The following is a 26,112-nucleotide window of genomic DNA, read 5'->3' as shown; positions in this document are numbered from 1 at the left end:
TTTACACTGTTGGTGGGATTGTAAACTAGTTCAACCATTATGGAAAACAGTATGGCGATTCCTCAAGGATCTAGATGTAGATGTACCATATGACCCAGCCATCCCACTACTGGGTATATACCCAAAGGATTATAAATCATGCTGCTATAAAGACACATGCACATGTATGTTTATTGCGGCACTATTCACAATAGCAAAGACTTGGAATCAACCCAAATGTCCATCAGTCACAGACTGGATTCAGAAAATGTGGCACATATACACCATGGAATATTATGCAGCCATAAAAAAGGATGAGTTTGGGTCCTTTGTAGGGACATGGATGCAGCTGGAAACCATCATTCTTAGCAAACTATCACAAGAAGAGAAAACCAAACACCGCATGTTCTCACTCATAGGTGGGAACTGAACAATGACATCACTTGGACTCGGGAAGGTGAACATCACACATCGGGGCCTATCATGGGGAGGGGGTAGGGGGGAGGGATTGCATTGGGAGTTATACCTGATATAAATGATGAATTGATGGGTGCTGACGAGTTGATGGGTGCAGCACACCAACATGGCACAAGTATACATATGTAACAAACCTGCACGTTATGCACATGTACCCTAGAACTTAAAGTATAATAATAAAAAAAAAATTTTTTTTTTTTAAATCTCGACCATGTAGGAGACCATGAAAGGACTTTACTTGTTTTGAGGGATCAACAGCTCATGAAATGGCACATCTTTGTTGGTGCAGAGAAAGGCTGCAGCGGTCCGATTTCTATTAAAAGTAAATAGTTAAGTCGTAGTCCTGAGGCAGCTGAGGAAGTGATCAGTGTGCTGACACAGTGATAGATGATAAACATAATAGAGCTTGACAGAAATTAATGATATTTTGAATCTTTAATAATAATGCCTAACTATCTAAAAGAGATATCTCCATCACAATGTAATTCTTTTAAAAGCCAGGGGAGCTTTGATGACAACTGAGTAAAAACTTTGTATATGGACAAGATTAGAGGGAAACACCGTAAATGGAAATAATTAAATTTCCAGAGTGTCAGAGTGGTAGGACTGTGAGTGAGTCTTTTATTTTAATTTCCTTTAATATTATCAGGATGGGCTTATGTGCAATGGATTCTTTTAAAAATTAAAAACCAAATGGAAATCCAGAAAAAAAAAAAACCAACAAAGATCAAAAAAGACAAAGAAGGGTATTACATAATGTTAAAGGGTTCAATTCAACAAGACGAGCTAACTATCCTAAATATATATGTGCCCAACACAGGAGAACGCAGATTTATAGAGCAAGTTCTTAGAGACGTTCAAAGTGACTTAATAATAGCAGGAGACTTTTAACTTTCCCCTGACAATATTAGACAGATCATTGAGACAGAAAATCAACGAAGATATTAAGGACCTGAACTCAGCACTGGATCAATTGAACCTTGTAGATACCTACAGAACTATCCACAAAAAAAAAAAAAAAAAAAAAAAAAAAAACAGAATATACATTCTTCTCATCACCACATGGCACTTACTCTAAAATCACTCACATAATCATAAGTGAAACACTCCTCAGCAAATGCAAAAGAACTGAAATCATAAGTCTCTTGGACCACAGTAAAATCAAATTAGAACTCAAGACTAAGTAATTGACTGAAAACCATATAATCATAAGGAAATTCAATAACCTACTCCTGAATGACTTTTAAGTAAATAATGAAATTAAGGCAGAAATCAAGATCTTTGAAACTAATGAGAACAAAAATACAATGAATCAGAATATCTGGGACAAAACAACGACAATGTTAAGAGGGAAATTTATGGCACTAAATGGCCATATCAAAAACCTAGAAAGAGCTCAAGTCAACAACCTAAAATCTCAACTAAAAGAATTAGAGAATCAAGAGTAAACAAATCCCAAAGCTAGAAGAATACAAGAAATAACCAAACTCAGAGCTAACCTGAAGGAGACCAAGCCACAAAAACCATTCAAAAGATCAATGAATTCAGGAGCAGGTTTGTCAAAAAAAATTAATAAAATAGATAGACTGCCTGTATTAATATAATCAGAAGCCTTAGTAATTTTAGAGCCTCTTTTCTTTAACCATATATTGACTTTGTGATCTAAACTTTTAAAATATCTATTAAGTTATTAAGTCACTTTTCATATATTAGGAACAGGTTTCAACTGTAATTCCATGCTTTGTCTCCATCACTATTCTATTTGCTGAATGACTGAGTTGTTGAATTAATTATGAATTAATAGTTTAAAAAATCTTGACGAAATGTATATCATAAAAAGACTTTGCAAATGCCCTTCTAAAATCAAGACAGATGATAATAATGAAATTCCTCTATTTCAATGATTCTCAAGGTGTGTTTCCTGGACTGGCAGCCACAACAGCAGCACCTGGGAACTGGTTGGAAATGCAGATTATCTGATCCCATTCCAGACCTACTGATTCAGAAACTCTGGAGGTGGGGCCCAGAAAGCCGGTTTTGACAAGCTCTTTGGTGATTCTGACACACTAAAGTGTGAGAACCACTTCCATAGTATATCAAATGGATAATTTTTATGCTGTTTCTTCTATTTGCTATCTTCACCGTGTTTGGCAAGTCTTTCTCTATAAGAAGGAATGGCAGAGCTTATTTCCAATGTATTCCAGGTACTAGCAGGGTAGGTGGTCTTTAGTAAATTATTTAAACTGTTATACACACTCTGTCCTCGTTTGTAAAATAAGCACAGTAACAATAATCTTGCAGCATTGTAGGGATAGGGAGGATTAAAGGTAGTATATCCCTAAAGGTATAATCTGTACTTAATGTCCTTAGTGCATACTTTTTCTGATCCCCTTTCCTTCTCCTTCCATTTTATTTTCATATTTATCAAATCACCTATTTCTTCATACTCTATGTTAATGACTCAGTCTGATTTAGACAAAGGGGAATTTCCAAATATTTGCTTCTTATAATTTTCATTTACCTAAATTTGCATTTGGCCATGAAGTTTCTACTCTTTCTATCCAGTGATTTTACATTTGTCTCTGGGCAATTATGTTTAAAAAGTACTTGGGTGTGGAATAGATATCATGGCCAAGCTTTCCATCTAGAACTCAGATTCAAAGCTCTAAGTTCATTAATATCACCTTATGTGAGGTCCACTCAAACTATAGTCAACAAATATATTGAGTCCACCCAATGGGCTTAGCAATAGGCACTGGATATTGGGGATCTGTGGAGGTAAAACAATCCATTCCCTCACAGAGCTTCCAACAGAATGGATTAAATATATGCATCCAGCTGACTTCTTCCTCTGCATCAGAATTTATTTTTCTGATGAAGAAAGCTACCACGCAGTGACTGAAGCAGGAAAACATGACGGAACTAGAAGTGTAATTATGTGGAAGATGAAAAAGACAGAAAAGCATGTCTCAGAATAAAAAAATCCTGATTTTTGAAACCGGCTGTTTATTAGCTTATACTCACTAGCAGGATTTCCAGTTGTAGTAAATGCTAGCTCTGCCAGGAAATTAAAGGAATATAAACTTTCTTCTAATCACTATTGAAACTACAAACATTCTGTTTAGAAAAATCTTGATTAATTTCAGTGTTATAATCATTATTTTATTCAAATGCATTATTATTACTGGAGATTCAAAAGTTTTTGGAGTCCAGTGGTTTCTGTGTGAGCCTTATTTGCTCAAACTCTACATGTCATAGACTTCTTGAGAAAATTGTCCTGTCCATGAATCTAGCACAGTGTGCAGCCCAGGGCAAGATCTCAACAAGGGATTGTTTATAAAAAAGAGATCATAGTCTTGTAGCCAAAAAAGTAATCTAAACTAGACCTGCTGTTTCCAAGGATATGCTTATTGAAAATTTTAATGGGTGTAGATACCCTACCCTCAAGAAAGGTGGCACCAATTTACATTTTTCACTAACAGGGTAAAAGTGTACACTTTCCCAAATCCTCAACGATGCCATATTTTGTTAGTCTTTATTTTTTGCTACTTTAATCAATTAAATATTAAAACTGGATATCCTTATTTGCATGGCATAGATGTAAAGCTGAACATTATGTTATATTTATAATGGTCTATTGTTTCTCTTTCTGTGAATTCTGTGTTCTCTGTACATGTTCTTAAAGATATACTGACCTGTTTGTTTACTGATTTTGCAAATATTTTTGTGAATTCGGTGCATGTTTCTCTTTTTTTTTTTTTTTTTTTTTTTTTTGCCTCTTTGCTCAATGTTCCTTTGTGTCCGATGTCCACTAACAGAGAATTTCGTTCACTAGAGGATAATACATATATACAACAGAATATTACACAGCCATTAAGAATTATGTAAATCTCTATTTATGGATATGGGCAAATGTTCATCATACATTGCTGAGTTTCTATGGAAACAGGATAAAAACTAGGTTGAGTTTTTTATCTCACTTGTATGACATGTCTTAATGTACGAGTAAATGTTCAAAGGATAGCATTTTCCAGATTTTTTGTTTTGTTTTGTTCTTCAGAAAAAAGTAGTCCAGTCTCATAGATTTGGGAAGTACTGCAAATTAACTCCTTTTTAGAGTTTCTCATAGCACAATCAGGAATAAAAATTCTGTGGATTACAATAAGCATGCTTAATATTGTTTAACCCAGCATTTCTCAAACTTTTCATTAAAGTCTTCTACTTTAAAAAATAATCTGAACCAGCATTTTACAGAAAGCAGTTTGAGAAAGCTTGCATGGAAAATCACCTGGAATGACACACCAAGGTGGCAGGAGTGGTTATCTCTAGATACTGAAATGTAGGTAACTTTTACTTTAATATGTTTCTCTAATATCTGAACATTTTACAAAAACATGTATTATTTTGCAGTTAGAATAATATAACAATTTTCATTTTGCAAACAAGAGGAAAATCTACTATGCAAGCCAAATGTAGGGATCTTAAACTGTCAGTTTAACCCATTTGTCATAAGAACATTAGTAACATTTGTTTTATAAACAAAGGTGTTATCAACATCATCTGGAATTGTTTGTCCAGTCACACGGGTGGAACTGGGCTGATTCTGCCCTTCTCAGATACTGGAGAATATGCATGTGTGTGCTCATACACTCAACAAGAAGATCTCCAGATGCTGCTCCACTAGGCAAGTGGAGAAAGGAGATACGGAGAAGAAGAGAGAATGGATTGACAGACAACTAGACAAGTTGGAATTGCAAAAGAAAATAGACCAGCTCAAGCTCCACCTCCCCCACACCTACCCCCACAATCAATGTTCAGCATGTGTCAATTTCCTTAAGAACTGTGTTCGTACAACCTTTCTATACTAGTGGCATTGTTTCAAGACAGGAGGAAAGTAAGAAAAATAAGTAAGATACTCTGACTTTCTTCTTACAATGAGGATATCTCACTAGTTGATTGACTTATTTCTCTATACATGCTAAAAGAAACTTTACAACAATTTCTAAAACAAGCTTCAACCGGAAAAATATGCCACTAAGCCTGAATAACCTGATTCCTTAGGAAGAACATCTCTTCATCAGCACCTGTGCACAAAACCAAAGACACACGTGTTGCAAGAGATTTGCTCATATGGTGGCACTTATGGGCATTGCCTTCTCGGGCAAGCAACAACTTGGAAGCAGCAATGCTTATTCCAGCAAAAAGGTTTTATTAAAAGTGTTGGCAAACTACAAATGGTATTCATATCACAGAGGATGTTGCCAAAGGCCTCAAGGGCAGGAAAAACAGAGCAAGGTGGCAACATAGTCGTATGATTCAAGCTTAGTCAAGGTGTTATGTTGGAGTCTTTCAAGGTTACTTTATAGTTTCTAAACATCTGGGGGGGGGGCAGGGACAATTGGTTCTGGAGAAAGAAAATACTAAAGCTAAAAATGAAGACAAAAATAAGCTTTTGGCCAGGCATGGTGACTCATCCTGGTAATCCCAGCACTTTGTGAGGCCAAGGCAGGCAGGTTTTATGAGCTTGTCAGATTAAGACCATCCTGGCTAATAAGGTGAAACCCCGTCTCTACTAAAAATACAAAAAAATTAGCTGGGCGTGGTGGTGAGAGGTGACAACCTGCTAGCAGCCCTGGCTCTCAGCACCTCCTCAGCCTCTGCATCCACTCTAGAGGAGCTTGAGGACTCCTTCAGCCCGCCACAGCACTGTGGGAGCCCCTCTCTGGGCTGGCCGAGGCCAGAGCCAGCTCCCTCTGCTTGCAGGGAGGTGTGGAGGTAGAGGTGCGGGCGGAACCGGGGCTGCACACGGTGCTCGTGGGCCTGCGCGAGTTCCCGGTGGGTGTGGGCTGGCTGCCTGGCACTCAGAGCAGCCTGGCCGGCTGGCACCGCCAGCCCCCGGCAGTGAGGGGCTTAGCACCTGGGCCAGCAGCTGCAGAGGGTGTGCCAGGTCCCTCAGCAGTGCCAGCCCGCCAGCACTGCGCTCCAAATCTCCCAGTGTCTCAGCTGCCTCCCCGCCGGGCAGGGCTCCAGAGCTGCAGCCTGCCATGTCCAAGCCTCCCCCTCCATTCACCCGCCATGGGCTCCCTGCAGGGCCAGAGCCTCCCCAACTGGTGCCGGCCCCTGCTCCGTGGTGCCCAGTCCCATTGACCGCCCAGGAACTGAGGAGTGAAGCTGCACCAGGGGACCCCCGAGGCCCTGGCACAGGATCCACTAGGTGAAGCCAGCTGGGCTCCTGTGTCTAGTGGGGACTTGGAGAACCTTTATGTCTAGCTAAGGGATTGTAAATACACCAATCAGCACCCTGTGTCTAGCTCAAGGTTTGTAAATACACCAATCAGTAGGCTGCATCTAGCTAACCTAGTAGGGACTTGGAGAACTTTTCTGTCTAGCACTGTGTCTAGTTAAAGATTATAAAGGCACCAATCAGCACTCTGTCAAAACAGACCCATCAGCTCTCTGTAAAACGGACCAATCAGTTCTCTGTAAAATGGACCAATCAGCAGGATGTGGGTGGGGTCAGATAAGGGAATAAAAGCAGGCTGCCAGCCAGCAGTGGCAACCCGCTTAGGTTACTTTCTGGGCTGGAAGTTTTGTTCTTTCACTCTTTGCAATAAACGTTGGTGCTCACCCTTTGGTTCCATGTTGCCTTTATGAGCTGTAACACTCAATGAGAAGGTCTGTAGCTTCACTCCTGAGGCCAGCAAGACCATAAACCCCCTGAGATGAACAACTCCAGACACAGGGCCTTAAGAGCTGTAACATTCACCGTGAAGGTCTCCAGCTTCACTCCTGATGCCAGCCAGACCAGGAACCCACCAGAATGAAGAAAATCCAAACATGTCCGAACATCAGAAGGCACAAACTCCAGACATACCATCTTTAAGAACTGTAACACCGCGAGGGTCCACGACTTCATTCTTGAAGTCAGTGAGACCAACAACCCACCAATTCTGGACACAGTGGCACGCGCCTGTAGTCCCAGCTACTCAGGAGGCTGAAGCAAGAGCATCCCTTGAACCTGGGAGGTGGAGGTTGCAGTGAGTCGAGATTGTGCCACTGCACTCCCACCTGGGCAACAGAGTGAGAGTGCATCTCAAATAAATAATATTCCACTTAAGGAAAGTCCAGTAAATCAGGAGCTCTTCACATCCACCACATCTGTGTTGCAGACCCAAGCATGGAGGAGTAAAAAGTGAGAGCAGTTTTCTCTTAAGGATGTGACCTAGGTGTTCACATCACTTCCACTCATATCCAATAGACCATGACTTAATTATGTGACCACTGCACCCAAATGCAAGATGGGCTGGGAAATGTGAACTCTTCCTGGGTTACATGTACCCCACTAAAAACATGGGGTTCTATCCCTAAAACGAAGAATTCAAAATGGGTATCAGACAACAACTATCAGATTCTGCCACAAAGAGCCTTGTTTCCATTATACAAATATTTTACATCTTTCAGTATAGTTTTGCAAGGTTTTCTTTTTCGTGTAGAAACTTCCTATTAATTCTTAGGTATTTTTTTATTTTGGAGGACTACAAATGAGATCTTCCATTTTATTTTATAACTGGTTATTACCAGTGTATGAAAAGTATATACATATTCTAGCCACACTCAGTTTTCTGAATTTTCTTTTTATGTCTAGGAGGTTTTTTTTTATTCTATTGAATTTTCTAGGAAACTGTACTATCTCCTGTGAGGAAAGATTATTTTTCATCTATTTTTGAACTATATTTCTGTTTCATGCACTACTGATTGTTAGAACTTCTAAAAAGAACTATAGTAATCAAAAAATCCACTAGAATAGGTTTTCACTGCTCAGACTGAATGTGGCAATTGCGTTTTGTATGTGTTTAACAATCTTTAGAGCAGTTTAGATTTACAGAAAAATTGAACAGATACTCCAAAGAGCTCCCATATGTTCTGCACAGTTTCCTCTTATTAACATTTTATATTATAGGTTGGTGAAAAAGTAATTGCCATTTACTTTTAATGGCAAAAAAAATGATTTACAATAATACTAGTTATAACTACAATATAGTACATTTGTTGCAATTAATGAACAAATGACACATTTATTAGTAATTAAAATCCATACATAGTTTATTCAGATGTTGTTAGTTTTCACCTGATTGCTTTTAATGATCCGGAATCCCATCTAGGTTACCACATGACATTTAGTTGTCCTGGCTCCTTAGGTTCTTGGTTGTGACATTTTCTCAGACTTTCTTTGTTTTTGATGACCTTGACAGTTTTGAGGAGGTTATTCTCCAGACTTCTCTTAGGATTTTTCTGATGTTTTTCTCTTGATTAGACTAGATATACGGGGTTTAAGAAAGAAGACCACAAATATGAAATACCTTTTCATGTCATATCCAGGGAACGTAATGTCATAACTTATCACTGTTTATGTTTACCTTGGTCACCTGCATGAAGTGTGTTTGTCAGATTTATCCATTGTAATATTACACTTTTTTCCCTCTTTCCATACTGTACTCTTTAGAAGGAAGTCATTATATGTAGTCTTAAAGGATGGAAAGTTTTATTCTCTTCTTAGGTTAGAATATCTACACGACTTACTTGGAATTCTACAATTTTTATTTATTTTATTTTTTTTTTTTTTGAGACAGAGTCTCGCTCTGTTGCCCAGGCTGGAGTGCAGTGGCATGATGTATGGTAACTGCAACCTCCACTTCCCGGATTCACGCCATTCTCCTGCCTCAGCCTCCTGAGTAGCTGGGACTACAGACGCATGCTACCATGCCTGGGTAATTTTTTTTGTATTTTCAGTACAGACGGGGTTTTACCCTACTAGCCAGGATGGTCTCAATCTCCTGGCCACCTGCCTCGGCCTCCCAAAGTGCTGGGATTACAGGCGTGAGCCACCATGCCCAGTCGCAAAATAAATTTATCTCTTCTCCCTCATCGAACAATTGATATAATAATTTATTCATATCTGTATGAACTCGTGCATAGTTTTTTATACTTTGAGTTACAATCCAATACTTTTAAAAAATTTTGCTGTTCAACTTTTTCTAGCTTTAGCCATTGGGAGCATGTTTCATTGGCTCCTGCACCCTTTTGTCTATTGTTTGAAAATAGATAACCTCTATAATTTTCAAAAATATTGATATATTCCTATTTTACAAAGAGTTTTTAAAGTTTTGCTGTTTTTAAATAGGAAATATGTCCTTCTTTAATACCATTACTATATGAAATATTAAAATATACAATTTTGACATTAACATATTAATGAATTACCATTTTTAAAATCCCGTCTATTTCTAGAATAAACCCTTTTTGATCTCAATATTTCTTTCTAATATGCTTGAAACTTGATTTGCTAATATTTTACTAAACATTTTATCTTTTAAACTCAAATAAGAGCTAAGTAGTTTCTTTTATATTTATTTTCATTTTTAAATTTTTGTGTTATTTAGTATCAACATTATGCTACTTCCATAAAACCTAGTGAAGATGTTTTCGTTTTTTCTATACTTTCAAAAATTGAATATACTGAGGGAAATAGTTATAACAGTTCAAAATAACTGCTCTTTAAGACCATTTGACTGCAATCTTTGGGAAAGATAACTAATTTTTATTATTTCTTCCAGTATTATTGAACAACTAATATTTTCTGCTATTAATTTTAATTTGTTTCAAAAAATATCTCTAGTCTCAGGTATTTCCAAATACAGCTGCACATATTATTCTTTTGTAATTTTCAATAATTTATTTTTTCTAGTGATAAATACTATTTTTCTTTCAAATTTGTTTTTAATTCTGCAGGGGATGGGGTTTCTCTTTTAGCTTTTTTAATCTTGCCGTAGTTATAATTTTTCCCAAAGAAATACATCAATTTTATTTATCCATTCTGTATTCAAAATCATTTCTGTGTGCTTTCATATTTATCAGTTCTTTCTCTTTTTTTCTTTCTTATGTTTGTTTTGTTGTAACATTTCTAGTTGTTAGGTAAAATATATAGTGTTTGTACTAGTTTGCATTCCCACCAACAGTGTAAAAGTGTTCCCTTTTCACCACTTCAATGCCAACATCTATTATTTTTTGATTTTTTAATTATGGCCATTCTTGCAGGAGTAATGTGGTATCTCATTGTGGTTTTGATTTTCATTTCCCTGATAATTGGTGATGTTGAGCATTTTTTCATATGCTTGTTGGCTATTTGTATATCTTCTTTTGAGAACTGTCTATTCATGTCCTTAGTCCATGTTTTGATGGGATTGGTTTTTTCTTGCTGATTTGTTTGAGTTCCTTGTAAATTCTGGATATCTGTCCTTTGCCAATGCATAATTTGTGAATATTTTCTCCCACTCTATGGGTTGTCTGTTTACTCTGCTGCTATTTATTTTGCTGTGTGGAAGCTTTTTTGTTTAACTGGGTCCCATCTATTTATCTCTGCTTTTTTTGCATCTGCTTTTGGGTTCTTGAACCCAAAAGTTCATGAACTCTTTGCCTAAGCCAATGTCTAGAAAGGTTTTTCCAATGTTATCTTCTAGAATCTTTATGGTATCAGGTCTTAGATAAGTCTTTGATTTATCTTGAGGTGATTTTTGTATAGGGTGAAAGATGAAGATCCAGTTTCATGCTTCCACATGTGGCTAATCAATTATCCCAGCACCATTTGTTTAATAGGGTGTCCTTTCCCCACTTTATGTTTTTGTTTGCTTTGTCAAAAATCAGTTGGCTTTTAAGTATTTGGCTTTATTTCTGGGTTTTTCTATTATGTTCTATTTCTCTATATGCCTACTATATGCCTACTTTTATACCAGTACCATGCTGTTTTGGTGACTATGGCCTTATAGTATAGTTTGAAGTTGGGTAATGTGATTCCTCCAGATTTGTTCTTTTTGCCTAGTCTTACTTTGGCTATACTCTTTTTTGGTTCCATATGAATTTTAGGATTGTTTTTTCTAGTTCTGTGAAGAGTGATGGTGGCATTTTGGTGGGAAGTGCATTGAATTTCTAGACTGCTTTTAGCAGTATGGTCATTTTCACAATACTGATACTATCCATGAAAACATATCATTTGTGTGTGTTTTCATTTGTGTGTGTTGTTTACGAATTCTTTCAGCAGTGTTTTGTAATTTTCCTTGTAGAGGTCTTTTACATCCTTGGTTAGGTATATTCCTAAATATTTTATTTACTTTTACATCTATTGTAAAAGGGGATGAGTTATTAATTTGATTCTCAGCTTGGCGATTGTTGGTGTATAGCAGAACTACAGATTTGTGTACAACAATTGTGTATCCTGAAACTTTGCTGAATTCATTTACCAGTTCTTGGAGCTTTTTCGATAAGTCTTTAGGGTTTTCTAGGTAGGTGATCATATGATCAGCAAAGAGTGACAGTTTGACTTCTTTATCAATTTGGATGCCCTTTATTTCTTTCTCCTATCTGATTGCTCTGGAGAGGACTTCTGGTACTATTTGGAATAGAAGTGGCAAAAGTGGGCATCCTTGTCTTGCTCCAGTTCTCAAGGGAAATGCTTTCAACTTTTCCCCATTCAGTATAAAGTTGGCTCTGGGTTTGTCAAAACTGACATTTATTATTTAAGATATGTCCCTTCTATGCTGATTTTGCTGAGGGTTTTAATCATAAAAGGATGTTGGATTTTGTTAAATACTTTTTCTGTGTCTATTGAGATAATCATATTAGTTTTGTTTTTACTTTTCTTTTTTTTTTCTTTTTTTATTATACTTTAAGTTCTAGGGTACATGTGCATAGCGTGCAGGTTTGTTACATATGTATACTTGTGCCATGTTGGTGTGCTGCACCCATCAACTCGTCAGCACCCATCAATTCATCATTTATATCAGGTATAACTCCCAATGCAATCCCTCCCTGTTTTTACTTTTCTTTATGTGGTGTATCACATTTATTGACTTGTGATATTAACTTGCATATGTTAAACAAACCCTGCATTCCTAATATGAACCCACTTGATCACAGTGGATTATCTTTTTGCTATGCTGTTGCATTTGGTTAGCTAGTTGAGGATTTTTGCATCTATGTTCATCAGGGATACTGGTCTGTAGTTTTCTGTATTTTGTTATGTCCCTGCCTGGTTTTGTTATTAGGGTGATACTGGCTTCATAAAATGATTGAGGGAGGATTCCCTCCTTCTCTATCTTTTGGAATAGCTTTGGTAGGACTGGTACAAATTCTTCTTTGAATATCTGATAAAATTTAGCTGTGAATCCATCTGGTCCTGGACTTTTTTTGTTGGCAATATTTTTAATACTGTTTCAATCTTGCTACTTGTTATTGGTCTGTTCAGTTTCTATTTCTTTCTGGTTTAATATAGGAGGGTTGTATATTTCCAGGAATTTATCCATCTCTTCTAGGTTTTCTAGTTTGTGTGTGTAAAGCTGTTCATAGTAACCTTGAATAATCTTTTGTATTTCTGTGGTATCTGTTGTTATACTTTCCATTTCATTTCTAGTTAAGTTTATTTGGGTCTTCTCTCTTCTTCATTAATCTCACTAATGGTCTATCAATATTGCTTATCTTTTCCAAGAACCAGCTTTCTGTTTCATTTATCTTTTGTATTGTTTTTCTTGTTTCAATTTCACTTAGTCCTGCTCTGATCTTTTTTATTTCTTTTCCTCTGCTGGGTTTGGGTTTTATTTGTTCTTGATTCTCTAGTTCCTTGAGGTGTGACCTTAGATTGTCCATTTGTACTCTTTCAGACTTTCAATGCAGGCATTTAATGCTATAAACTTTCCTCTTAGCACCACTTTTGCTGTGTTCCAGAGGTTCCGATAAGTTTTGTCACTATTATCTTTCAGTTCAATTAATTGTTTAATTTTCATCTTGATTTCATTGTTAACCTAGAGATCTTTCAGTAGCAGATTACTTAATTTCCATGTATTTGCATAGTTTTTAAGGTTCTTTTTGTAATTGATTTCCAATTTTATTCCACTGCGGTCTGAGAGAGTACTTGATAGAATTTCAATTTTCTTAAATTTATTTAGACTTGTTTTGTGACCTATTATATGGTCTATCTTGAAGAATGTTCCATATGCTGATGAAAAGAATGTGTGTTCTGCAGTTGCTGGCAGAATGTTCTGTAAATATCTGTTAAGTCTATTTTTTCTAGAATACAGTTTTAAGTCCATTGTTTCTTTGTTGACTTTCTTTCTTGATGGCCTGTCTAGTGCTATCAGTAGAGTATTGAATCCCACACTACTATTGCATCGCCGTCTATCTCATTTCTTAGATCTAGTAATAATGTTTTATAAATTTGGGAGCTCTAGTGTTAGGCACATGTGTATTTAGAATTGTGATAATTTACTGTTGGACTAATCCTTTTATTGTTACATAATGCCCCTCTTTGTCTTTTTCAACTGTTCCTTTAAGGTCTGTTTTGTTTGATCTAAGAATAACTACTCTGGCTCACTTTTGTTTTCCATTTGCAAGGAATAGCTTTTCCACGCCTCTACCTTAAGTTTATGTGAGCCCTTATGTGTTAGGTGAGTCTCTTGAAGACAGCAGATACTTCGGTCATGGATTTTTATCCATTCTGCCACTCTGTATCTTTTAAATGGAGCATTTAGGCCATTTACATTCAACATAAGTATTGAGATGTTAGGTACTGTTCTATTCATCATACTAGTTGTTGCCTGAATACCTTGGGTTTTTTACATTGTGTTATTGTTTTATAGATCCTGTGAGATTTATGCTTTCAGGAGCTTCTATTTAGGTGTATTTCAAGGTTTTATTTCAAGACTCAGGACCCCTTTTAGCATTTCTTGTAGTGCTGGCTTGGTGGTGGCAAATCTCTCAGCATTTGCTTGTCTGAAAAATACTATCTCTTCTTCATTTTGAAGCTTAATTTTGCTATATACAAAATTTTTAGCTGATAATTATTTTGTTTAAGGAGGCTAAAGATAGGGCCCCATTGCCTTCTAGCTTGCAGGGTTTCTGCTGAGAAATCCACTGTTCATCTGATAAGTTTTCCTTCATAGGTTACCTGATGCTTTTACCTCACAGCTCTTAAGATTCTTTCTTTCATCTTGACTTTAGATAATTGGATGGCTATGTGCCTAGGTGATGATCTTTATGTAATGAATTTCCTGGTGCTCTTTGAGCTTTGTGTATTTGGATGTCTAGATCTCTAGCAAGGCTGGGGAAGTTTTCCTTGATTATTCCCTCAAGTCAGTTTTCCAAACATTTAGATTTCTCCTTTATCTCAGAAACACTAATTATTCTTATGTTTGGTCATTTAACATGATCCCAAATTTCTTGGAGGCATTGTTCACTTTTTAAATATTTTTTCTTTGTCAGATTGGGTTAAGTCAAAATATTTAACCTCAAGCTCTTTCTTTCTTCTACTTGTTCAATTCTATTGAAGCTTTCCAGTGTATTTTGCATTTCTCTACGTGTGTCTTTCATTTCTAGAACTTGTGATTGTCTTTTCTTTGTATCTACTTCTCTGGAGACTTTTTCATCCATATCCTGTAGTGTTTTATAAATTATTTAAGTTGGTTATCACCTTTCTCTGGTGCCTTCTTAATAATAATCAACCTTCTGAATTCTTTTTCTGTCAATTCAGAGATTCTTTTTGGTTTGGATTCATTGCTGGAGAGTTAGTGTGATCTTGCAGGTATAGAACTTTGTTTTGTCATATTACCAGAATTACTTTTCTGTTTCCTTCTCATTTGAGTAGACTGCATCACTGGAAAGATCTGAAACTCAAGGGCTGCTGTTCAGATTCTTTTGTCTCACAGACTGATCATTGGATGTATTGCTCTCCCTCTTCCTCTAAGGATAGGGCTTCCTGAGAGGCAGACTGCAGTGATTGTTACTGTTCTTCTTAGTCTAGCCACCTAGCAGGGATACCAAGCTCCAGGCTGGTGCTGGGGAACATCGGCAAAAAGTCCTGTGATGTGATTCATCTTCAGGTCTCCCAGCTATGGTTATCAGTACCTGCTCCATTTGAGGTGGCAGGGGAGTGAAGTGGACTCTGTGGGAGTCTTTGGTTATACTTTTGTTTAGTACACTGTTTTTCTGAAATGCTGGTTTTGCTAACAGTTAAGCTGTCATGTAGACAAACTGAAGACTTCTGATTAGCCAGGGTGTTGCAGGTAGTAGAATTAGCTATTGTTTTCTCCTTTATTGGAGCAGTGTTGTTCTGTTCTAAGTTGCTCTAATGGCTTGAATTGGTTGGCCTCCAGCCAGGAGGTGGCACTTTCAAGAGAGTTGCAGCTGCAGTAGTAGTGAGACTTGACAGCATGCTGGCAGCCCTCGCTCATTCTGGGCACCTCAACAGCCTTGGCGCCCACTCTGGCTGCACTTGAGGAGCCCTTCAGCCTGCCGCTGCACTGTGGGAGCCTCTCTCTGGGCTGGCTGAGGCCAGAGCCGGCTCTCTCTACTTGTGGGGAGGTGTAGAGGCAGAGGCACAGACGGGAACCGGGGCTGCTCATGGCACTCACGGGTCAGCGCAAGCTCCAGGTGGGCGTGGGCTCAGTGGGCCCTGCACTCAGAGTGTCCCGCCAGCCCAAGCAGTGAGGGGCTTAGCACTCGGGCCAGCAGCTGAAAAGGGTGCACTGGGCCCCCCAGCACTGCCAGCCTGCCCACGCCAGGCTCCAATTCTCGTGGGTCCTCAGCCACCTCCCCGCTGGGAAGGGCTTGAGACCTGCAGCCTGCCATGACTGAGGCCCCCTCCTTGAGCTCCCACATGGCCCAAGGCTCCCCAACAGGCACCATCCCCTGTTCCACAGCACCCAATCCCATCAACCGCCCAAGGGCTGAAGAGTACTGGTACAAGGCATGGGACTAGTGAGCAGCTCTGCCTGCTGCCCCCAGTGCAGGATCCACTAGGTGAAACCAGCTGGGCTCCTGAGTCTGGTGGGGACTTGGAGAACTTTTATGTCTAGCTAGAGGATTGTAAATGCACCAATCAGCACTCTGTGTCTAGCTCAATGTTTGTAAACGCACCAATCAGCACCCTGTCAAAACGGACCAATCAGCTCTCTGTAAAATGGGCCAATCAGTTATCTGTAAAATGGACCAATCAGCAGGATGTGGGTGGGGTCAGATAAGGGAATTAAACCAGGCTGTCTGAAGCAGCAGTGGCAACCCACTCAGGTCCCCTTCCATGCTGTGAAAGCTTTGTTCTTTCCCTCCTGGCAATGAGTCTTGCTGCTGCTTACTCTTTGGGTCCACACTGCCTTTATGAGCTGTAACACTCATCGTGAAGGCATGCAGCTTCACTCTTGAAGCCAGCCAGACTAAGAATCCACCAGGAGGAATGAACAACTCTGGACACATCACCTTTATGAACTGTAACACTCATGACAAAGGTCTACAGCTTCACTCCTGAGGTCAGTGAGACCATGAACCCACTGGAAGGAATGAACAACTCCAGACATGCTGCCTTTAAGAGCTGTAACACTTGCTGTGAATGTCTGCAGCATCACTCCTGAAGCCAGCAAGACCACGAACCCACCAGAAGTAACAAACTCCAGACACACCATCTTTAAGAACTGTAACACTCACTGTGAGGGTCTGCAGCTTCATTCTTGAAGTTAGAGAGACCAAGAACCCACCAATTCCAGACACAGTAGAAGGGGGATATAATCTTGTCCTACATTGGCCAGGATGAGTACTCTAGTTTCTCAGGTGATAGACAGGGCCACAGACTTCCCAAGACATTATGCCTTTTGTCTTCAGCTACCAGGTGGTAGAAAAAAACCATCAGGTGGGGGCAGGATTAGGTGGGCCCCAGCACAGACTCTCCTGGGTGGGACAAACTGTGACCACTGTAGGGGGTGGGGGTTGGTTCTCAGGCCAATGGAGTTGTGTTCCCAGGGGAGTTATGGCTGCCTCTACTGTGTCATAGGGAAGTGAAGGAAAGCTAGCAGTGACAGACCTCCCCCAACTCACACACAACCAGCAAGGCCAGTCTCACTCCTGGCATGACTCCCTAATCATTCTGAGTTTATATCCAGGCAGCCTTCAAGCAGGGCTGAGACCTTGCCCCAGGCTATAAGCCTCCCTGCTGAGAAAGCAAGCAGGGCTCTCAGACTTTGCCCCTCCATCCCTGCCCACACGTTTGGCTGTGGCTTCTGCACTCATATCTGTACTTCCTGTCCACCCCTCCTCCCTACCAATACTGGATACTGCTCAGGAAAGTTCATGCTCAGTTGAAATTATTACAAACTTTAGCTAGGAGCTTCCTTCACCCTGTGGACCCTCCCAAATTCCTCTGACTGCCTTCTCTTCCCCAAGGACTTTTGTGAGATAAGGCCAATAATGACTTCCCTGGGCTTGAGCTGAGAATTGGGAGTGCCTACAGGGCCCTTTCCATTGCTTCCTGTACTTTTATATGTTGTTCAGCCCGCTAAATCCATTCCAGCTATAGGTAAGGTTAAATCCTTCTCCAGTGACCTGGATTTTCAGGTTCTCCAGTGGGAATGTGTGTTTGGAGGCTATTTCCCCTCACACATTGGGAACTCACAGGTTTTTGGCTGTCTCACAGTGTTCACAGCAGCAAGCTGCTGCTTTCAGAGGATCTGTGAATTCTTTCTATTTCCCTGGTATGTTCTTGCAGTTGTTCTTGAAGTAAATGTTCACAATGTTAGTCTTTAGATTTTGTTCTTTCCATCAAAGTGGGAGGTGCATGTTAGTCCTGTCTCCTATCTGCTTTTTGTTTCTCTTATCCTATATTTAATATATGATTTAAAGCTATGAATTTGCTTTTATTTACAGAAATGGCTATATCTGTGAAATTTTAATGAATAGCCTTTTCACATTTAATATTGTCTATAAAATCAATTTAGAATTAGAAATTGCAAATCTTTATTTAGTAAGAAAATTGTAGAGTAAAATTCATAAATCTTGAGTTTTAAAAAAAGTAATCTTTTGGAATAGGTGGGAATTAGGACAAGAACGTAAGTGGTCTCTAGGGCGTAATGATACTTTTTTAATTAAAAGGAACGTTGGAGGGAGCCTCGCTTTAAGATGATTTAAAAAACTGAATTTTTCTAGTCTAATTATCTAAACAGACTTGATTTGCTGACTAGTGAAGATTAGATTTTGGTATGCTCTGCTATTTATTGTAAAAGATTTTCTCTCGTGTTTTGTTTTCTCAAATGTAAGATATAAGATGTTCTTCATGCATCTGAAATGTAATCTTTAGTTTGTAGGCTGGTGGCCTTAAAAATTATTTTGTATAATCCCCAGAAAGAAATGCATTTTACCTCACAACTCTGTGAACACATACACACACACAAATTAAATAACAGTTTTACAACAAAACATTTACCTTTACAAAATGCACTGATATTCAGTGGAGCCTTGAACAACAAGTGTTGTTGTTCTCTTCCTTATGATTTTCTAAATAACATTTCTCTTCTCTAGCTTACTTTATTCTAAGAATACAGTGTATAATATATATAACATACAAAATATACATTAATCACCTTTCTGTGTTACCAGTAAGGCTTCTGGTCAACAGTAGGCTATTTGTGGGTAAGCTTTTGGTGAGTCAGAAGTTACACAGGGATTTTCAATTTCTCAGGGAGGTCAGCATCCCTAACACACAAGTTGTTTAAGGGTAAACTATATTTTTATTCTGTTCCATTTTATTTTATACTTTTTAAAAATAATAATTTTGAGTCACTAGGATCAAATAATTATTTAATTGTATAAGACTCTTGGTTTATAAAACACTACTCTGGGCCTTGTTAACACTTAAATTTTTAAGCCTTATTCATTGGAAAAGTACATGGTGTCACAAAAATTTTTTTTAATGTATTTGCTTGTTTTACAATGTTGTTAATGTGTTTGATAATAGGTCTATAATCATCATTTAAATGGATGATTTGTTTCTTCTACTTTTTTGTATTTTCAGAAATATACATAGTCTGTGATGCTTTCTGAGCAATAACAAAAATTGTTCAATGTGCTCTATTGTCTTACAATTCTAAGTTCCTAGAAGATGATCTTTTATTAGCACCTGATAAACCTTAAACACATGAAAGCATTGATTTTTTTTTTCATTATTGCCAAATGTGGCAGTATTAGCTGAGGATTTTTCCTTTGGCTTCACACAGGATCTTTCATTCTCTTCCCCAGTAGCTTGAGAGCAGGGCAGTAGAGGGAGGAAAGAGACTTCAGTTACAATGTTGAGCAATCTTTGTTAAAAGGATCTGGGCTTTGAAGTTCTTGCATCAAGTTTCACTCCACATGGCAAAGTATTATTCTCTGAGATATGCTTTCATATTTTGGATCAGGCCCCAAATTCATTGTTAGTTCTGAAATTTTTACTTCTCTCAGGGAGGGGCAGCCCTTCCTTGTTCATTGTACCTGAATCATTAATTTCAAACATGGCGACTTCCCCTAACGCCAGTCAGGGCAAATATAAGGTCACGACTCAGGTCGCTTATCTCCAGCTGGGGGAATGTAAGACAAAATTCTCAGGAATTTTCCTACTTGTCACTAGGGCTCCTGAGGAGTGGGTTGGGTTTAAGAGGTTCACCATTCCATAGTCATGTTTCTTTCCTTAGCTATAATTCTTTGAAGCACTGGGTTTTGTCCCATTCTGGTTTTAATTGCTGCTGTGGACTTTTTTATTTGTTGGAGGAGAAAGACGTGGGGGTGCTGATTTGTACTTTCTTATTGTCTTTCAGTTCATTATGAATTGGAGTAGGGATATTCTTCAGGGCAGCTTCATTTCACTCTTATCCAGGAAATTTCTATTAAATTTTGTAACCAGCTTTATGAAGTTATTTATATCTAACTTTATATTAACTAGTTTTTTCCAATTCAGTTACTCTGCTGAAATCTAGTTATAGAATGTCTTACACATATCTAAATCAAAGGATATAGCATTCTCATCTTGAGAGAGAGAAAAAATCTGTAACCACAAATGTGATTCTCCTTTCAAAAAGAAAGTCAGTTTTGATTAAAAGAAAATTATGAACCCACTCATCTATTTATAAAGAAATTTTTATTTTTTTATTCCAATATTGTATTCTACATATATTCTCTTTGCTGGTCAGAGAGGTTAGAGGATACACAGTACTTGTGACCTGATGAGCTAAACTAAGATCTATTTTATAACTATTTTCTGATATAATGAAATTATTTTTGTTGTTTTTCCACGATTCAGTGCATAGAAATAAGGACTATACTACTATTAAATTCGTTTAATATAAAGGCCTGTTTTTAGCCATATGCACTGTAGACTTCTAAATGTTTTCCAAAAGTTAAGAATTATGAAATATGATTTTAATGGGATTGTGGTAATTCATAAACCAAACAAATGTAATTTTTGAATTTTTAATTTTCCTCCCCAAAGCTGTATTCTTGTTTCCACCGGTACCAAAAACTGTTACCAAAAAACTGTTAGTTCCAGTGTTTGAACAGCAGTTCTTTGTCTCTGCTGTAGCATGTTTAAAAGATAAATTTCTTCTAAAGTCACAAATCCTACAACACAATTCAAAACTGTTTATTCTTCAACAAGGAACCTGTAGAAAGAATGTGCTATTAAACTGTTAATCTTAATTATTTTCTTCTTGCTCCCCTGTATCTTATCTTCTCATCTCTTTATTTTATGCATTTTTCATTTTATCTGAGTTCTTCAATGCCTATAATTTTCTGCTCCTTTTTCATGGCGGTCAGGTCATTGTGCACCCTACCAAGAACACCAAAGAGCTTATAAACTTTTCTGTGATTTCCAAGATAAATCATTTTGAGCAACATGCCCTTCCATAAACCTACACATGATTTTTTTTTTCCATTCTCCAATTGTATTCCTATTGGCCCTGTGTAAGTTTTGTTCTGTGTACTTATCTTCAAATAAGAGTATCCCTATAAAGATGTGGTATTTCCAAAAGACTAGGGAAATAGCAGGTCATTGGCTCTGCTCATTCTTCGGCTGGATGACAGTCAAAATTCCATTTGAGGCTTACTGCAGGTTAACATGTGCAGTTTCTAATTTAATTACCAGTGTCTTCCAGGTCTTCATGTGGTTCAGCTAAATTTAGGTGAGATTGTCTTCAAATTCCACCTCTTAGGTGTCTGATAATCCTAAGAGATGGTGCACAATTTACAATCCATGGCATTTCCTGAAACCAGGACTCTTCCTATTTTCAGACTACTTACCTCTGCTTTAAATGTTCTAGGATGCAATGATCACCTCAGTTTCTCCCTACTTCCTAACTGATGAGAGTTGAAAACACTTGCATCCACAGAGCTTCACTATCCAAACAGAGAAGTCGGGACACCTGTGTCAACATGACTTAACTATTTATACTAGGACATTATTAAAGGAAGATAAGGATGTCAACAAATACATAATTTCATTTATTGCTTTAGGAAATTCCTGAAAACTAGTTCATAAAAAAAAATCTAAGCAGTTGCCCAGGAAATATTTTACTTATTAGGAATCATTCAAGATCCTCACACCATTGTAATTGTCAATCCTAAACTATTATGTTACGAACTTTGCTCAATTCTAACATGTTTCCACCTTGAAATACCAGCCTTAAGCCACTTAAGTCTGGATAACCTTTATAAAAATCCTCCTGTGATCTGCCTTTTCTATGACACTTCTAAGATGATCAAGGTGGGCTTCTGCTTTATGGCATTAGGTCTAATAAATTTAGTTCTGATTGGTCAACAGGTTTTCTGATAGTCTTCTGAAGAGTTGACATCTCCTAGATATATATATATCATCTTGATGAGCTCACTTTATTTTAATATAGAGAAAAAAAATGGGAGCATTTTACCTCCTCCATGAGTATGAGTAGAAGACTCACTTTTCTAGTTCTCTAGCTGATTTGCCCCAGGTCTAAATCAGAGATTAGTAATTGAGGTAGATATCTTCCATTATTTCATGTAGGTAAGATTTGATGTGGCAAAACACAGTTAGGCTAGGATAATAGTTGTATTGTTTCAATCCAGACATTGGTAATATTGGTCTTTGGAGTTTCTCCAAGACTGTACCGTAGGTTGTCTCCAAGAATTACATTTAGACTGTTTTCATTTTCACTACATTTTTATTTTTTTAACTATTTTAGAAGATATTAGAAGATAGTCCATGGAGGACTTTTAGGCAGATGTCATTTTAAACCACAAATATGTGATGCTTTTCAAAGGAAAATATTTGAGTCTATCATTCAAATTGGTCATTCTTTTTTTTTCACTTCTGTTTATTAAACTGACATTTACTGAGTATCTACCCTGGGCCAACGATTGTGAAAGGCATGGAAGATTTGTATTCCTTACCTTCCAGGATAACATACTAAAGTAGTCTATTCAGTGATAGCTTTTATATATCTGTTCCTTAAGTGAACATAGATTTTTCTCCCCTCCAAAAAAAAAAAAATCCCATAATTTAAAGTGGGAATAAATGTTAGTGAGGAACAAAAGGTATGAAAAATATATACAAATTATTTAAATTAGGATCAAGAGTTCTTGCCTCAAATTTAGAATTTTGAAAAAGCTGCATTTCAAACAGGCTTATTTTATCATGTATTTTTCTAGAATAGTCTGGTAAAGGGTCATTTATATAAATACTTGAGAAAACTTGCAATTTGCTCTAGGCTAGAAGTGAATACTAACCTAACTCCTCCATGTTGGAAGGCAGCTCCATTAAAAAATTATAGAGAACTGGTGGGTTTTATATTTGTTGGAAATGATTTCCAAATAAATTCAATAATCAAATCCTGAAATCCAGTTATACAAGGTCTATATTATGTGTACTACTGAAGTGAAAGTGACTTCTAAGAATTTTTAATATGTGCTAGTTTTCCCATCAACATAACTTATGGTCAACCGAGTTTATATTAATAGTCTACATTAGTCTACTGTTAACTAATGGCTAACAAAAAAATGAAAAGGTCATGTTACGCCAGATTTAGTCCTAAAATTACTAGAGCAAAACAGAATTTATGAAGATATGATGGGTGATCTCACTAGTGTGCAATGATCTTGTGTCTTAATTTTTCCAGGACAACCTCTACACCAAATGTTTTGTCTTGTCATTCCATAAGAACTATGCAAAATAATTAGGTTGACTTCAGGTCAAATATCATGGTCCAATTTTCTCTGTGGTATAGTTTCCATGGAGTAAAATCCACCATACAGAACTACATCTCTCACACTATAAATTCATTAATATTCCACAGAGAGTTTTATAATTGATTGTATTCAGCTATGCTTGGTGTGAATAGTGCTGGTAGTGCTGAATAGTGTGAATGCATTTTTACCTTTTCTTGAGTGAAAGTTTTTAAAAGAGAAAGTAGGAAGGACACATAAGAGTGTTGGGTGCATGTGGGGTATATGAATTAGTATTAGAGAATATTAATGAAGATAGGAGAGGTCCCAGATAAAGAGATTTAAAAAATAAAACTTTATATTTTGTTATCTCAGAATTTGCCTGGATTTGGCCCTACATACAATGGCTTTTCCGCTCATGCACAGTAAGAGTTACATGTCAGTTATATACACAGTTTGATTCCGTTAATTATGCTTATCAATAACTATTAAATGGAGAATAGCTCTCCATGTAATTTAGTTAGTTGCTCTCCTTTCCCTGATTATAGGGAGAAAATGTATGTTCATGATGATCTAATACCAAAGTGATTTTGGGGAAAGGAAGGTATTGTTTCCACCCCCAGAAATTATGCAAATTCTATCCTGGCCTTGGAGATTCACTGAGCCAAGTTCCACAAGGAAAATTCCGGTCTCTGCACACCCAGCATAAAAAGCCTCTGTAAGCTGGCAAGTTCTAAGGCCATCTTGACAATATTAAAGTTCAGAACAATTTACTCAAAGTAAGCCTGAGGATTTCTTAACAACCCAACCTCTGCAATCTGACCTGGAGCTTAATCTGAAATTCCCGGTCTATCTCAGCATCAAACTATCCTTTGAAATGGAGAGATAACAGGAGCTGACACCTTTTCAGTTTATACCGTGTACATACATACATGTCTGAACAGAAGGCAGAAATTCATGAGACATCATTAGACACTAGAAGAGGTTATAAAATTCCCATTGGCAAAGAATCTATGTGGGATGAAGTAGGTTAAAGTCTTCCTTGAGACAGGGGATGCCCCTCAAAAAGTCCTCTTTACCCTGAAAAACGTCATGACCAAGCAGTGAACTCCCGTCAGATGCAAGTAGACAAGACAGAATTGTGCTGCCCATGGCGCTGAACACTTCTATGAAGGATCTTATCTTGTATTTGTGCTTGTATTTACTAGAACTGTGAAAATCATAATCAAAAAAGAGGACAACATGAATACATTTCCTTCCCACTACTCTGAAGAACGGCAATGATGCAGAGGGCAAAAAAACAACGGAAAAAAAGCTGGAAACATAGGAAGTAAATGGTCAGGAAAGGAACAGTGACCAAACAGATAAGGAAGAGATTTATATGAAACACAAAAATTAACCCACAAAAGGTCATATGATAAGCAAATTTTATCAGTGTCTCTATTCTACAGAAATGTGTCTGTGGACCAACCAAGGACAGTGAGGCCCCAGAATCTGAGGTAAGGCACAGATTTAACATGGAAGTAGCAAAAGAGGATATAGGTTGTCTACCTCTAAAATCTTCAAAAGTACAGAATCAAGCTTTTAGTATGCAGATGTTGGTGTGATCCAGTTTGAGACCTCTCAAAATAAAATATTCCTGGAAGCAGACGGAAGATATTGGTAATGAAAGAGGTAGAGGAATTTTGTTAGCCAAAGGAAAGGCTTTCTGCAACTTGGAACTCCCTTCAGGTTAAACTTCCATGCCAAATACTTATTCATGCCAAGAGCTTTTCAAAGAAGTCTGCAAGTGAAATAAAAACACCTGTCATGACTTTGGGTGAACCCTTCTGGACATTTGGCAAAAAGAGATCTTCTTGCTCTGTGGTATAGAATGCAACCAGTTATCAAGCAATCTGTAGTGTAGTAGACCTAGTCCATGTATACTCTCCTTCCAAAAGCTGTGACTGGCATGGCACCTAAGTTGTCTCATTAAATTCTGCAGCCTGAAGCCATTCTCTATCTTTAAGAGCATGAGAGCATGTTTTCTATTTGTATGACCTAGTTGGGAAGGCTGACTAAAACAAACTGTGCAGCATCAACTCCCAACCACACCTCACCATTTCCACCCCCTGTGCTTTTCACAAAGGGGTGGTGGTCCCATATGGGAAGCCTACAGAATACCCTAGTGAAAAGTCCACATAGCAGACTACCAGGCCCTCGCTAGGAAAACTCAAGAAGTAATAAGAAAGAAGTTTATTCTTTCTTCAACTTCCATGAGAAAACAGCTGCCTCAGTCACTCATGGCCAAAGTGATATGGCCCAATGAACCTGGGCAGCTTCCGTTACTCCAAACCATCAAATCTTCTTCCCCCCAAATCACCATAAAAGTCACTCCTACTGGTTGCAATTCCGTAAGTAAGTTAATCAGCTTGCCTGTTCTTGGATTTCCTCATTTTTAAAAATGCTTATTTGTTTTACACATTCCATATTCTAGGTAAGCTTTCATTTGACGAACGTTTTCTACAGCTTTATCAGTCAGGGCTATTAATTGCAAACAATACAAACTGTCGTCCATTTTGTGTTGCTAAACAGAATACCTGAGACTGGGTAATGTACCAAGAAAAGTGATTTATTTAGTTCACAATT

Source organism: Piliocolobus tephrosceles, chromosome 5 (genome assembly GCF_002776525.5).
Source record: "Piliocolobus tephrosceles isolate RC106 chromosome 5, ASM277652v3, whole genome shotgun sequence".
Classification (NCBI taxonomy): Eukaryota; Metazoa; Chordata; class Mammalia; order Primates; family Cercopithecidae; genus Piliocolobus; species Piliocolobus tephrosceles.
This window is presented reverse-complemented; position numbering follows the sequence as displayed.